Source organism: Gavialis gangeticus, unplaced genomic scaffold, assembly GCF_001723915.1.
Source record: "Gavialis gangeticus isolate Ggan-Ray unplaced genomic scaffold, GavGan_comp1, whole genome shotgun sequence".
Classification (NCBI taxonomy): domain Eukaryota; kingdom Metazoa; phylum Chordata; order Crocodylia; family Gavialidae; genus Gavialis; species Gavialis gangeticus.
Window position 1 is genome coordinate 91,201,648 of NW_017729034.1, and position 13,586 is coordinate 91,215,233.

The following is a 13,586-nucleotide window of genomic DNA, read 5'->3' on the forward strand; positions in this document are numbered from 1 at the left end:
GATCAATGCAGCAAACCAGTAGGGAGCACAAGGAAAGAAGCAGAAAGCAGAGCCATAGATCGGGCAGGGAGCATATGTAGAGAAGAAGAAAGCAGAGCAGCAGATTTAGAAAGGGAAGGGGATCAGAGTGACATCTGGGGAGGGTGTAGAGCTAATTTGTGGCAATTCTGCCAAAAAGGTTGGCCCCCTACCAATCCAAATTATCAGCTCTTCAGGATATAGCCCATCTTCTATGATTTATTGCACAGCACCTCACATAATGAAGTCCTCACTTAGGAATATGTCTCTAGCAGCTATCTAAAAATATTACTATTATTAGAATAAAAGACAATAAATATGAAGCCACTTTATAAACATTAATGAATTACAACTCAGCCTCACAGTATATTTATGCCACTGTACACATAAAGGTAGCAAGGACAGAACAGTTAAGCAACTTGCCCCAAGGTCATACATGAAGTCTATTTCACAGCAAGAATAGAACGCATATCTCATGAGTGCCAGTTTTGTACTTTTTATTCATATGTCCTTAGTAATAAAAATAAAGGAGAAGAAATACATTAGATATATGATACAGTCTTTAAGCAGAACTGTCTCCAAACAATATGTCTTTAAAATTTTTCCATGAGGCATCAACATCTCTTTAAGGACTTTATCATCATAACTGACACATAATCATTCCTTGCAGGTGGAAAAAAATGTGCTGAAAGATAATTGGGATAGTTATTGGATATGACTCCTCACCGGTTTTAAGGCAGTATTAAGGCATGATTGCATTCTGCTCAAAGAGAAGAATGAATGTTCTTTACATCTATGTCATATTGAGTGATTTATGGGGATGGTACATACTGCATTAGATGATGAGGGCTAACATTATCAGATACGGTGCAATGCAAAGTTAGTGTATGTGTGTTTCCCCCTGTATATATAAGCAAGTTCTTTGGCTGTTTCGAGTCACCCTGCTATTCATTTATTTATGTAGGTAGATAATTTGACCTCATTTTATGTGGAGGAAACTGTCATTTTAAAGCATGACATTCCTCCTAAGGGGAACGCACAGTTTAAAAACGCCTGCTGAATTAGCGGTTTCACTAACGAACAGGAGACATTATAAGCAGATGAACATTTTAGCATAACTGTTTGTCTTACCCAAAGCCAATACATTCACAAGAAATAAATAATTATCCTTAATCCTCCACCTTGGGCAACTTAAATAAATACACAAGTTACAGATTCCTAAAACTCAAGTACTTTTTCCCTTAAGGTATGGGGCTGAGGGAGAACATGTGCAAGAAAAGTGAAGGTTGTAATAAGAAGTTCCCTAAACAGAGAAATCTTGGAGATGGGAATTTCTGAAAAAATAATGACTGAAGAAGGAATTCCCTGCTGAGAAATGAGTCAGAGAAAAGGAAGCAAAAACTTTCTGTAGCTGGAAAAGCAACCTAGAAGTACAGAACATGCTGATCTATGCTCTGATTCTGTTTACCAGTATCACAAAATCATAGAAAATCGGGCTGGAAGGAACCTCCAGAGGTTATCTAGACCAATCCTCTGCCAGAGTTAGGACCATCCCTAATAAACCATCCTATACAAATCCATTGTCTAAACTATTAGTAAAATGACACAGAAAACCCTGACACAAGCACAAGGAATAATACCGTGACCTGCAATGAGCAAAACAGGGGGACAATGGTAGCCAATGTCCTACTGCTGCTGTTTAAAAAAAAAAAATGCTCAAGAGATCCAAGAAAGAGGACCACACTCCCATTACAGAGGAAAGCAAAAGCTCCCACAATCTGTACTAATCTGACCATAAAGTAAAATTACTTCCTGACCCCAAAGATGGTGATCAGTCTGGCACTGAGCAGAGAGGTAAGACCCTCTAACCAGACCTAAGTCCCAAATGAAGCATTGGCACACCCCAAGCAAAATTTGCAGTCTCAGTGGCAGCCAACACCCAATGTTTCAACTAATGAAGCCCAAAACTGCATTTGCCTTTTCTGCAGCTACATCACACTGCAGATTTGTATTGAGTCTGTGATCTACCAAGACTCCTGGATCCTTCTTTGTAGCATTTTCATCCAGTCAGGTGTCATGCATTTTATACTTGCATTTTTGATTATTCTTTCTGAGGTGTAGCACCTTGCATTTGCCAGCACTGAACTTCATCCTGTTAGCTCCAACCCAGCTTTCCAATATGTTAAGATCCTTCTGAATTGTATTCTTGTACTCCAACATGTTCCCAGTTTAGTATCATCTGCAGATTTGTTCAAGAAGCTCTCTATTCCAGCATCCAAATCTTTAATAAACATGCTAAGCAGTACTGAACCAATGACAGACCCCCGTTGGACTTCACTAAAAACCTCCTGACATTCTGACAATATTTACCCTTTGCTTGTAGCTATTGAAGCAGTTGTCTATCCACCTGGTAGTAGTTTTGTCACATTTTTCCAGTTTATTTATGAGAAGGTCATGCAGGACTTGCTGACATCCAAATTATGTACACAGAATTCCCTTCCTCCACCCAAGTAGTTACTTTGTCATAGAGGATCAAGTTTGTGTGTCATGATTTGTTGTTAATAAATCTATGCTGGCTGCAAGTGATCAACCTTTCCTTCTCCAGATGCTTCCAAACGGCCTTCTTTACAATATGCTCCAGTAACTTTCGAGATATTGAGATGAAGCTAACTGGTCTATAGTTTCCTGGGTCCTCCTAGGGTGCATCTATACATCACTCTATGGTGATGCTGTTACTACACTGTGCTTTAAACCTTCCTTTGGGAACTACTAAAGCATGGTGCAGTAATTGCCCGTACTGTGCTGTGTGCATGGCATATGGTTGGTTTTTGCTGCTACTTTGCCATAGCAGAGTGCTAAAATGAGGGAGTGTGCCGATACAGTAAACTAGCTGTCAATCATGTGTAGACTCACGTGATCACCGCATCACCATACAGCGTTGTACGGCACCATAGCGTGTCACTACAGAGACATAGGGTGACATGTAAACACTCCCCTTTTTACCTTTTTCAAAGACCACTATGCTGGCCCTTTTCGAGTCCTATGGTATCTCACTCATCTCCCACAACTTCTTAAATGTTATTGGCAAGAGCTCAGAGACCACCTCTGCCAATTCCTTCAGTACTCTAGGATGAAGTTCATCAGGTGCTGCTGACCAGAATTCATTCAGACTCATCAAAGGCTTTCTGGCTGTTTCTTTTGTTGTTTCATCCCTCAGCTTGCCCCCTTCCTTATACAAATAATCTTTATTAGGTGCCTGGTTTCAGCTTAACTTTTTTGTGAAGACTAAGGCAAAGTAGCTGTTAAATATCTCTGCCTTCTTTGCATCTTTTGTTAAGTGTTCACCCTGGCTACTTAATGGTGAGCTCATAGCTTCCTTGGTCTTTCTTTTCTGACCAATGTACTTATAGAACCTCTTCTTGCTGCCTTTAGCTTCCCTCACCAGATGCAGCTCTTTTCTTTACCTTTTCCTTCTTGAGTTGGTCCTTGCAAGTTCTTGCTATTCCCTGGTATCCTTCCTTGATGTCCTGCCCATCTTTCCATCTCTTCACCTATGAGAGCTCAGGGACAAGAGAAGGTGAGTAGGGACATGCAGTCTCTCAATCAAATTTTTTTGCAGTATGTATGAGTCAATACACACACAGACACACACACATGCACAGACAAGCACATGCGCATGCACATTCACATGCACACAAACATACAGTAGCATAGCTAATCAGGGCACACTGTGATACAAACATCGGTTAAATGTTTCAACTTCTTGTTTTCGGTCCTGGAAAACCAAACGTAGAAAAATTTAGCCCTGAGTGCCAACTTGCGGGGCGGTGATGCAGAAAGAAGCAGCTACCACCACTGTCGGCTCAGTACCACAGCCACTCCAGCAATTGCCCCATATGCTGCTGCCACCCACAGTGTACAACTGTCCAGCCTCTGCTACATATGTTTTGCCTCTATAAATATGTGTAAATGTCCCTGTGTTGAATGTGTTTAGCCACCCTACTATTTGTTTAAGTAGATGGGTAATTTGGCCTCAACGTGTATGAAAGAAACTCTCATTTCAATGCAACGTGTTTTATTCATGTGTTATATGAACATTTTCTTTTCTTGGAAACAAAGAAAAGGGCAAGGATATTTTGGTAGGAATGCTCATGCTCCATTGCTTACTCCTAATCAGACTGAAGCTAAGATGGCTGAAGTCAATGAGAGTCTTTTCATTGCGTTCAGTCACCCTTTCTGTTCTTCAAGATCATTTCTGTTCTGCAGGATCTTTATTTAATTTTAGTAAAATGAGGATGGTTAATTTTTTGGGGGGAAGTATTTTTTTAAAGCATGTGCTGGTAATATACATAGTAAGTTAGAAGCTTCTTCATTTGCTACTATGGCAATAGAACCGTTGCTTATGCATTTGCCATATTTTAATGGATGAATTGTGTAAAAGCAGACATCCAACATTAACAGCCCAGAAGCTTAAACTTCATGCAGTTGAAAACTCCTCAGAAAAAAAAACAGCGAAAAGCAGCATAAATTTGTTGCCCCATGGCTACTCTTTTTTTGGTACGTTCATGGAATACAGTGTCAGCATGTGCAGTCTGAGAAACTTATCCTGCCATTCTCTCTTATGTGGAACTTGCACTGAAATCAATATCAACACTGTGCGAAACTTGATGGAAAGATATAAAAGAGTAGTAAATGTTATGTTAATGTAAAAAACCAGACTGGCTATAAAGTGTGCCACACCTCTGAGAAAGGCAATGGCAACGGTGAATACAGATATGCTTTGAACAAGATAACAAATATGAAGTTATGGAAAAAGAGAGTGAGGCCAAATTACCTCTACTGCCATCAGTGAAAATACACCTAAGGTAAATTTACAATTTATTCTCTATCTACCCTCCTCAGAAAGTGCCTCAAAAAGACAAGCTTGTTTCTTCATTGTTAAGGATAAAGCAAAGCCAATGTTATAAATCCAGTTTTGGCATATATCAATTTCCCCAAGCCCAATGCACAGCTAAACTAGTATATTTGAATTTTCATGGCTATGATAGCATATCTAATTTATCAAAATAGATTAGGCATGGAGAAAGTGTTTGAAGTAAATCAGACAAAGACTTCGGAAGATAGCAGAGAACTCCTTTTTTTAAAAAAAAATATGGTTAGTTCAATTCAGATTCTTTCTTTTTTAACATTTTTGGGTCATCATAATTCTAACCCAGCCCAGTTTTCATTTTTAATTTTGATGACAAAAGTAAGTGCTTTCATCTAGTTTTCAAGGGACTCGTTATAGACTTCACTGAGTCATTAAAGTGGTGTCCACATATAGATCACTCTGGGTTCTTACCTCTTCCCAGCCCCTAATCTAGGCAACCATGATCTAGATACACTAGGCAGGGGGAAAATCCAGAGAAAAAGAGTTACTGATACTGTGGAGATGTCATATCTATTACTTACTGCCATACATATGACTGCCTCCTTGACTGGGCCCAAACTTTTGACGTATCTTAGGCATATTGCTGTTAGGATTCCAAAGTTTCACATACGATTTTCCCAGACATTTATCCTTTGGACTATTTTCAATTTTTGACTATTAGACACTGCCTCAGGTGGCTTTTAAAGACAAGTTTGAGGAAAATATCTTCAGCAGCTTTATGAGAGCTGGAAGAAAAAATGTAATATACCTGTAGTAAAAATGCCTAATTTTGAGTATGAAACTCAGCCTGGATCTCCTTTGCTTACTCTAGAATGAAAAAAATATTCATCTCATAGTCAGTTGAAAACAATTTTTGAGCATGCTTGATAGACAACTGGCCCGGGCAGCACAAGAGCTGCTGTTGTTTTGCTCCATATCGCCAACAAAAGGAGCCCTTCTTAAAACACAATTAAAGTAAGTTGGTTGGCTCTACTATGTTGTCTCATTGTCAGGCGAAGACAGGAAACACGGTTCTATAATTAAGTTGGGGGGTATTTTTTTAGTCAGGACTCATTCAGGAATAATATGGCGTAGTGGCTAGAGTACCAAGTTGACAATCAGGTGACCTGGATTCTATTACTGCCACTCACCTGTAAGGTTACCTTGGATAAGTTACCACAGGCAAGATCTTCCAGAAGCACCCACAATGTCAGCTGCAACCAATGCAAGATACAAAGGTTCAACCGCTCTGCAAAATACGACTTACGGTGCTTCCTGTTAAATTTGCAAAAGTCAGCAGCCTTTTAAAAATAATTGTTAAGTAACTTCAGTAAGAATTGTGAAAGGACAAGGAAACTAGGAGTCTACTCACAGCCTGGTTCTACTGCAATATCTTAAACTTGCAAATCAATATTGGGCTCTGAAAAATCTTTCAAAGGAGAAAAACCCCCCTAAATCTCCACTTTAAACTATGGCAAATGGCAATGCTTCTTTGATCCAGCCTTCATTTTATTCGGAGGGCATGGCAATTGACAAGTGACAGTTTTGCTTGGATAGGAAAACATCAGGATAGTTGTCTTTCTAGAGAAATTGGATTGTACTGAACTCGCAAGATTTGTGAATCTTTTTGGCTTGCATTGCTTTACAAGCTCTGACAGAACAGTGTTGAAGTGCAACTACTTAATGAGTTTCCCAGAAGCTCTAAAATGTTAGATGTACGCAGCAACATGCTGAGGATCACCTGTAACAGTAACTTTACCTAAATATCCATTGTGTCTATATGTGTGAGTCTGAGTGAGGGAGAGAGGGAATTATTCTTCTCATAATTTTACAAAAAATATATGTTCGAGGCTAGAAGCAAAATGCTTTGATATTAACAGGACACTTGTCCTAAAAGAGCAAAATTTTAAGGACAAGAAAAGTGTATTTTTAAAACCTTAAAGTGTTTTCAGTTTAAAAAAAAAACCTTTCAAATTTGTGTTTTAATTCTTATCATAAATGTCATCACTGCCTCCATTTTGATGCTTTTATTATTCTGCTTATACATGCCATTTTTAGTGAGAAAGTCTTACATTTGATAACCTAGGAAAGTATGTCAGCTCTTATAAGACCTGATCAGTTAGCACTAATTCCACAGTAGATTCCTTTTGTATCGGTGAATCCACTTCTGTTGGAAAAAAATATATAATAAAACCATTTGAACTAGCATCTGAATTCCCAGATGCTGATCCTGAAAAATCAAATGGCTGCAAACTATACATATTTATTTACTGGTTCTCATTGTTGACCTACAAAACGCCCATCCTGGTTGCCACATATGCTTTCCAGTAATCTTAAAATAAAACAAGAGACCCCATATGTTGACTCAATAATCAGTCTCCCTCCCCTCAAGGAAAACTTTCCTGCCATAAAATTTAAATCAGTTGCATACACAATTATAAAAATATGGGGCTCAAAATTTCATTCAAAAGCCTGATTACACTAAATATAGATCAACATGTAATTTTCCTTCATTTCTATTTTTAAGTCCTGTTTTTGACAAATGCTAAAGTGATAATGAGTGGTTTGAAATTTTTTGCTGAGTGGAGTGTTTTATGTGGGGTTTAAAGGTCTTATTAGCTAGATATATTCTTTATTAATGTTTTAAAATACTAATAAAAGTGATGAAAAAGTATGAATCATTATTGATTACATAGACTTTCATTTAAAATATTATCTTTCCATGGAGTAGTTATCATTTGTGGTGGTGATGCCTTACAAAAATGGGGAAAAGCTAAAAAATCTTAATAAAAAATATGTTTTTCTTTATTTCATAACCACATTTGGATATATATCCTTGTAGAAAGCTAGACCAGGTTAACAACTGCTAGACAGCTTTATTGTAAACTATATCTTTTTTTTAAATGTCTTCTCCAGTAGTGTAAGTCTAGTGCATTCTTTCTGAGTAGCTCTCTAAAGAGGATGTCTCTTCTTTTTATCAGATTTGCCTCTATCATTTCGAAATAAACTTTACTCATGTGAAAGAAAGAGAAAGAAAATATTATTAAAAGCTAATAAAGGGGCAAATGCTCCAAGTATTTAGCAACTGAGTGCAAAAGGGCATTTATACTGCACCACTAAGTCTCTTTGCATCTAAGGACAGGTAAGAATTATTCTTTGCTACTTCACAGGGGGGAAATGGAGGCAAGTACCCGAAGTTATAGCGTAGATCAGTGGCAAGGCTGGGAATAGAATCCAGGTCTCCTGATTTCTAATCATACCACACTGTGCTCATTTCTGAATGATGGTCACACTGAGAAACCATCATTTACACTCAACGGGCATGTTCAGATGAGCATGCACTGCACATGCACACATTCACAACACTATTAATTTGCAGCGTGGTGGGGGGTTTTGACACAGGGAGAAAAAAATGGGACAGTGCACATGGTGGCAGCATACGCTGCCTGAAACCGAGCCTGGCCAGCCAGAACCACGCTCTGGATCACTGCTGCTGGAACCCAAGAAGGCCCCAGAACCCCAGGTAAACTTCCCCTACCCCACCCGAGGCAACTTGCCATGCACCACAATGCACATGCGCAGAAGGGACAAATAGCAGCAGTACAACTATGTGCCATTGCTATTTGTCCCCAGAGAAAAATGCATATGCATGCTTGTCTGGACATGCCCAAGGTGTGGCCAACCCTAGTCTTAATGGTCATGTACAGTGGCTGCATTTTAAAAATGTCTTCTTCTTGAAAACATTCAGCAAATTTGAGAGAGATTCCCCATACTTAAAATGTGAAGTAACATTGAAATCAGGAATCATTCTTGAAATTGAGGAAAAATTTAAGTGAAATTTCTGCTTATCCAAGTTTAGGAATGGAGCTGTAAGTTTGAGAAACAATGAAGCTGCCCCCCATTTTCTCCACTAAGGTAGGCTCAGAGTGATTGGGATCCAGGGAGCAATGAAGAAATAGGAGTGATCTTTGTTTTTCAAGCAAGCATTTCTGCTTTTCCCCCAAAGGAAACAAATAGTCAGTATAGAAAATTATTATTGACAAAATAAGAGTTTTAGTATCAAATCAGAGGGGGGGAAGGGTTGGTTAAGCAGATGTCATGAGCTTTGGCAGGGGATGATAGTGGCCTCAAGAATAAAAGGTCCTAGTAAATAAATGCCCAAAACCCACCAGTCCCATTGAGAAGGCCAACACTGATAGCCTTATATATTTTGTGTTAACTTGTTAATAAAGATAATCCCTAAACTAGGGTTAGAATACACTCTAGGTACCACCACAGTAAAATGTTACTAAAAATAGGGCAGCGAGGGATAGATGGAGAGATTTGTAAAGGAGATATAGGGCATCTAATTCTTGTGCCAGGGGCTGAGGAAGATGCTTAATTTTCCCATAAATTCTGTCTCAGAACACAGGAGGTTAAAATGGGCAGAAGGCATTCTTCGATCCATATTGTGTTTCATTCCTGCGAGCAATAAAATGAAGGAATTACTTGTAAGGGCAGAAATGTCATTATTTTTGCACTCATCCTGACCCCAGCATCTAAAAATACAAAATGCTGGAATTTGTAGAGCAGGTGACATTTTAAAAAAGGGCCCAGGGAAGTCTAATAGTTTAAAGGCTAAATGTACTTAGGAGGTGGAGGAAGAGAAATAGAGAGATATCTCTGTTACTGACCTAGGCCTTACAAGATTGGCCACATAATTCATTTCAATGACTTCTTGTCTGTGCAGTTTACCTCTGGGTTTAGACAGAAACATTTCTCTTTAGCATAATGGATCACAGTGTCAAGTTAGCTACCTTCAGTCTAAGACTGGGGTTAATTTTAGTTTGATCCTCATGTTCAACACACAACGAATTTATATTACTCATCAACCTTTGCCAAAAGCATACGATACCTTCTCTGACACTCAAAGGCTATCTACTATTTGAAGAAATTCAACTGTTTCCCATTAATTGATCCAGTTCTCCTTTTAAGTGCAAGATAACTGTGGAGGAAGATATTTAAAATATCTAAAGTGTTGTATCACAAAGTTTTAATGCAATTCAGAAACTCTTATTCATTTCCTTTTATGACTGTATTTTCTTTTTGTTTGACAGAAACAGAGTGTCTAAGCTTGCTCTCCCTGAGATATTGCATTAATGTAAACGTATTGGCTTCTGCTCAGGGGCCAAAAAATGTGATGTGCTTAGGGCTCTCAGATGCTCAGGACCTGGAGGACTGAACCCTTGCGCCAAAAATGATATTCTGACCCTTTATAATACGAACATGATCAAAGCAAATAGCTAGGGGCTTTTCTAGTTTGGTTGTTCTTTTATGGGGAGTCTCCCCTCACTTTCTCCCCCCTCCCTGCATAAGAGCCATCTTCTGTGGGCAAATGTACTAAATATTATATCATTCAAGTAAAGATAGCAATAGAATTCTGAGGTATCATTACCAGAGGTGGGGAAATAGATTCAGAATAATTAAGCAGCTTAGCCTGTTTCCTCTCTAAGACTAACTACAGACAGTCAAAAAGTTCAAGGCTGAATCAATTCAATCTTCGCAGGTTAGTCTAAGATGCATAGATTGAACCAATAAGCAAGTGATCAGACATTGACTTTTGATTCTGGCAATGCAGCCACATGCCTCCAGTGGCCTAGGCCAGAAGCTGGGGCACTAGAGCATGCCTCCTTGCTCAGCTGGAGCAGATAGGGTAAAGGCTAGCCCACCCACCCTGCAAGGGAGGGGGTGCAAAGCATCCTGGGATGCTGGGGGACTGTGAGTTAACTTGAATCTGGAAAGGATCCTGGACAGAAGTTCAATAAACTGATTTAACCTAAATCAGTTAAGTACTACATCCATCTTGCTTTATCTTAAACTGTTTTGGCCCATATTGAAAGCAGTTTATGTGCACTGAGCTGCTGTTGTGTTACAGATTTGAACCATTTTCCAATCATTTATAACAGTTTGTGTAATTTCTGTTCCTAACTTTATAGTCACTATTAGCGTGTACAACATGGACATGTATCCTCCATAAAAGTTGTGCCCTTTCTCCCAAATTTTTAAGATAAGCTCTTTCTTCTCTGTTCCTAAAGCCTGTAATTGGAACATCTGGCTGTGGTGTGATCATCAGAATAAAAGGTCTGAGGCAGAGAAGTCCTAGTAAACGAACTCTAGAAATCACCAGTCCTAGTGAGAGGGCTAAGGCTATAGTTTATCTTATTTTTTGTACTGACCTGTTAATACTTTTTTATGGACATGAGTTTGGACCCTTTTCAGCATACACTCACTGGGCTCATCTACACAAGATATTTACTGTGTAGTAGACTAATTAGCTACACAGTAAATGTAATGCATCTACATGTTAGGCTGGAGTAAACTAATTTATTCTGCAGCTGCAGTAAACTTATTTATTTCTGTGTTTATTTTTTACTCCACAACAGTGCATGTATAGATGCTGCCCTGGCTGGCTGGGGCACAAGGGTACTGCAGTGCAGGAGCTGCCTACTGGCTAGCCCTGCACTGGAGCACCCTCATGCCCCAGCCAGCTCCTCTGCAGCAAGGTAAGCTGGGGGGAGCAGTCCTGGGCTGAGCCCCCAGATCCCCTGCCAGTCAGAGCTGCTCCACCCAGCTCAGCATGCTGAGGTCCCGGACACACGTGAAGATGTGGCACCCGGAAGCAATGCATTAATGGCATGTGTAGATGCACCCACTGTGTTTCAGAGCAGGCAGAGTTAGGGGGTTGAATTCTGGTCAGTGTAGGTGTGAGGGGGGAGAAGAGAACAGGCGGAATGACCAGTGCCCACTGCAGTGCCTGAGAGTGGCAAGTGGAGATCAGTGCAGCATTTCCAGAGCAGCCAAACCACTGAATTGGTAGGGAGTGTGCCAGCAAAAGTACTTCTGGCTCCAGTGAGGGTCCTAAAGGGGAAGCCTGTGGCATGCTGGGGAGGCAGACACTGAAGCAACCCTCTGACACAGAGCAGCAGGCAGCTGGAGGGGAGCCAGCAGATCAGGCAGATTGGCACAGCGTTCGAAGGAACACCAGTTCCCCAATACAGCCTACAGCAGACGTTGGAACAGACGGTGTTGACTCCAGCAAGGCAGATGGCAGAGAGCCAAGAATAAGGTCAGAGGGTACTAGGGAGGTGGCAGAGAGGGCAAGGGGCCCAAGCATTGGGCAAGAAGCCCTGTCCTCATCAGAAGTGAATGACTGGCCTAGGAAAACATACCCCAGGACTTCAGCCGACGGACCAAGAGGCTCCAGAGGTGAAAGAAGTGCCATGGCCAGCTTGCCAGGACCCATGGTGATGATATGGAAAATGATGAGAAGTCAGTGAGTCTATAAATTGTCCCGGGCAATGGGGTTGAGTATAATAAATTGGACGGATATTAGCAGACTCTGGTGGGAGGGGATTACCTCTGAAGAGGCTTGGGAAGTATAGCAGTGGATGCTGCCACCTTTTGTTCTGATTTTGTTGGATTGAGTTGTATACACGGTTAGAACTAAAGAGGTCAATAGAATATCTATAGACCGTGTAGAGCTATACAGACAAGAGAAAGGCCAGAGTGAAGGTCAGCTGGCTTGTGGGCTTGTGGGCTCTGCCAAGGGGCTGCTATCGGGACCCATATGGTGCATAACATCAGTAAGTCTCAGCATTGACCATTTTTTTCAGAAGCTGAAAGTGGTTAGGGTGGAGTAAAGGAAAGGCTTTGGAGCTCTGTGAAGAGGCCACAGTGCTGGACCAGGAAGATTGCCTGTGGGGAACTGGCTGTTACCTGTCAGCTCCGTGTTTTTGGGGAACCCTGACACAGGACACAGACTGTCTGACTCACAAAGAATCCCGCCCCCCTCCTCTACCTAAACAGAAACTGATTAAAATGCAGTGAGAGACACACCTAAAACCCTCCAGATAAGGGTGACAAAAGTGAAACAACGGCCCTAGGTCTCATTTGCATCTGAGATGGAACCAGATGACCATTCATTTACATGAGAGATGGAGAACAGAAAGCCTGAAGCAGAGACTGCAGTGAATTCTGGGATCAGCGAAGCAGGGGAGCACTGTATGATGGGGAATCTGTGCTCCAAATGCTAATCAACCCTCACACCCAGCTCAGCATTTATCAGACAAGTTCTAATCTGGATTTACAAAGGACTTTTCCTCCCCCCCTCCACACACACACCTCTAAGCAGAAGTAAGTTTACTAGGCACCTCGGGCCGTACATTCCCCGGTCCCACTATGGGAGGCCTATGTAAACTTAATTGGCTAAAACTCAGTTGCCAGGTTAGGGAATGCTGAGGCAATAGACTGAGTCAGTGGGATATGGACAACATTTGAACAATGGTACAGGGTTCATCACAGTGTCCAGCCCGTTGGAGCCCTGACCACAAGTGTTGTCATACTTTTCCCAAGACGACTGGTGGAAGTCCTCTCCACAACAGGTTATGAACACTCCAATAATTGCCTTAAGTCTGTTAAAAGACTACAGTAAGATCTGGAAAAGTCATGCTAAGCTGAGGCTTGTTCACAGCAAGTAAAAATCCAAAACCCTGATGCTGCAAGCTATTGTTTCTGAAGACACCAAGAGATACCCCATCAAGTATATAATGTCAAGCTGGCTCCCAAGTAGGTGTTTCCTGAGTATCAATCAAGTTCCTGAGATGTTCCACCCAGATAACCC

General features: G+C 40.8%; 1 long non-coding RNA gene across 1 annotated transcript in view; it reads right to left on the reverse strand.

Annotated features, from left to right (window-relative positions):
* Positions 1-13,586, reverse strand: part of LOC109304880 — a 94,144-nt gene that overhangs the window by 15,860 nt on the left and 64,698 nt on the right. The window contains exon 2 of the long non-coding RNA XR_002099502.1: positions 3,483-3,569. This is a non-coding gene — a long non-coding RNA (uncharacterized LOC109304880). The remainder of the gene's footprint in view (positions 1-3,482; positions 3,570-13,586) is intronic.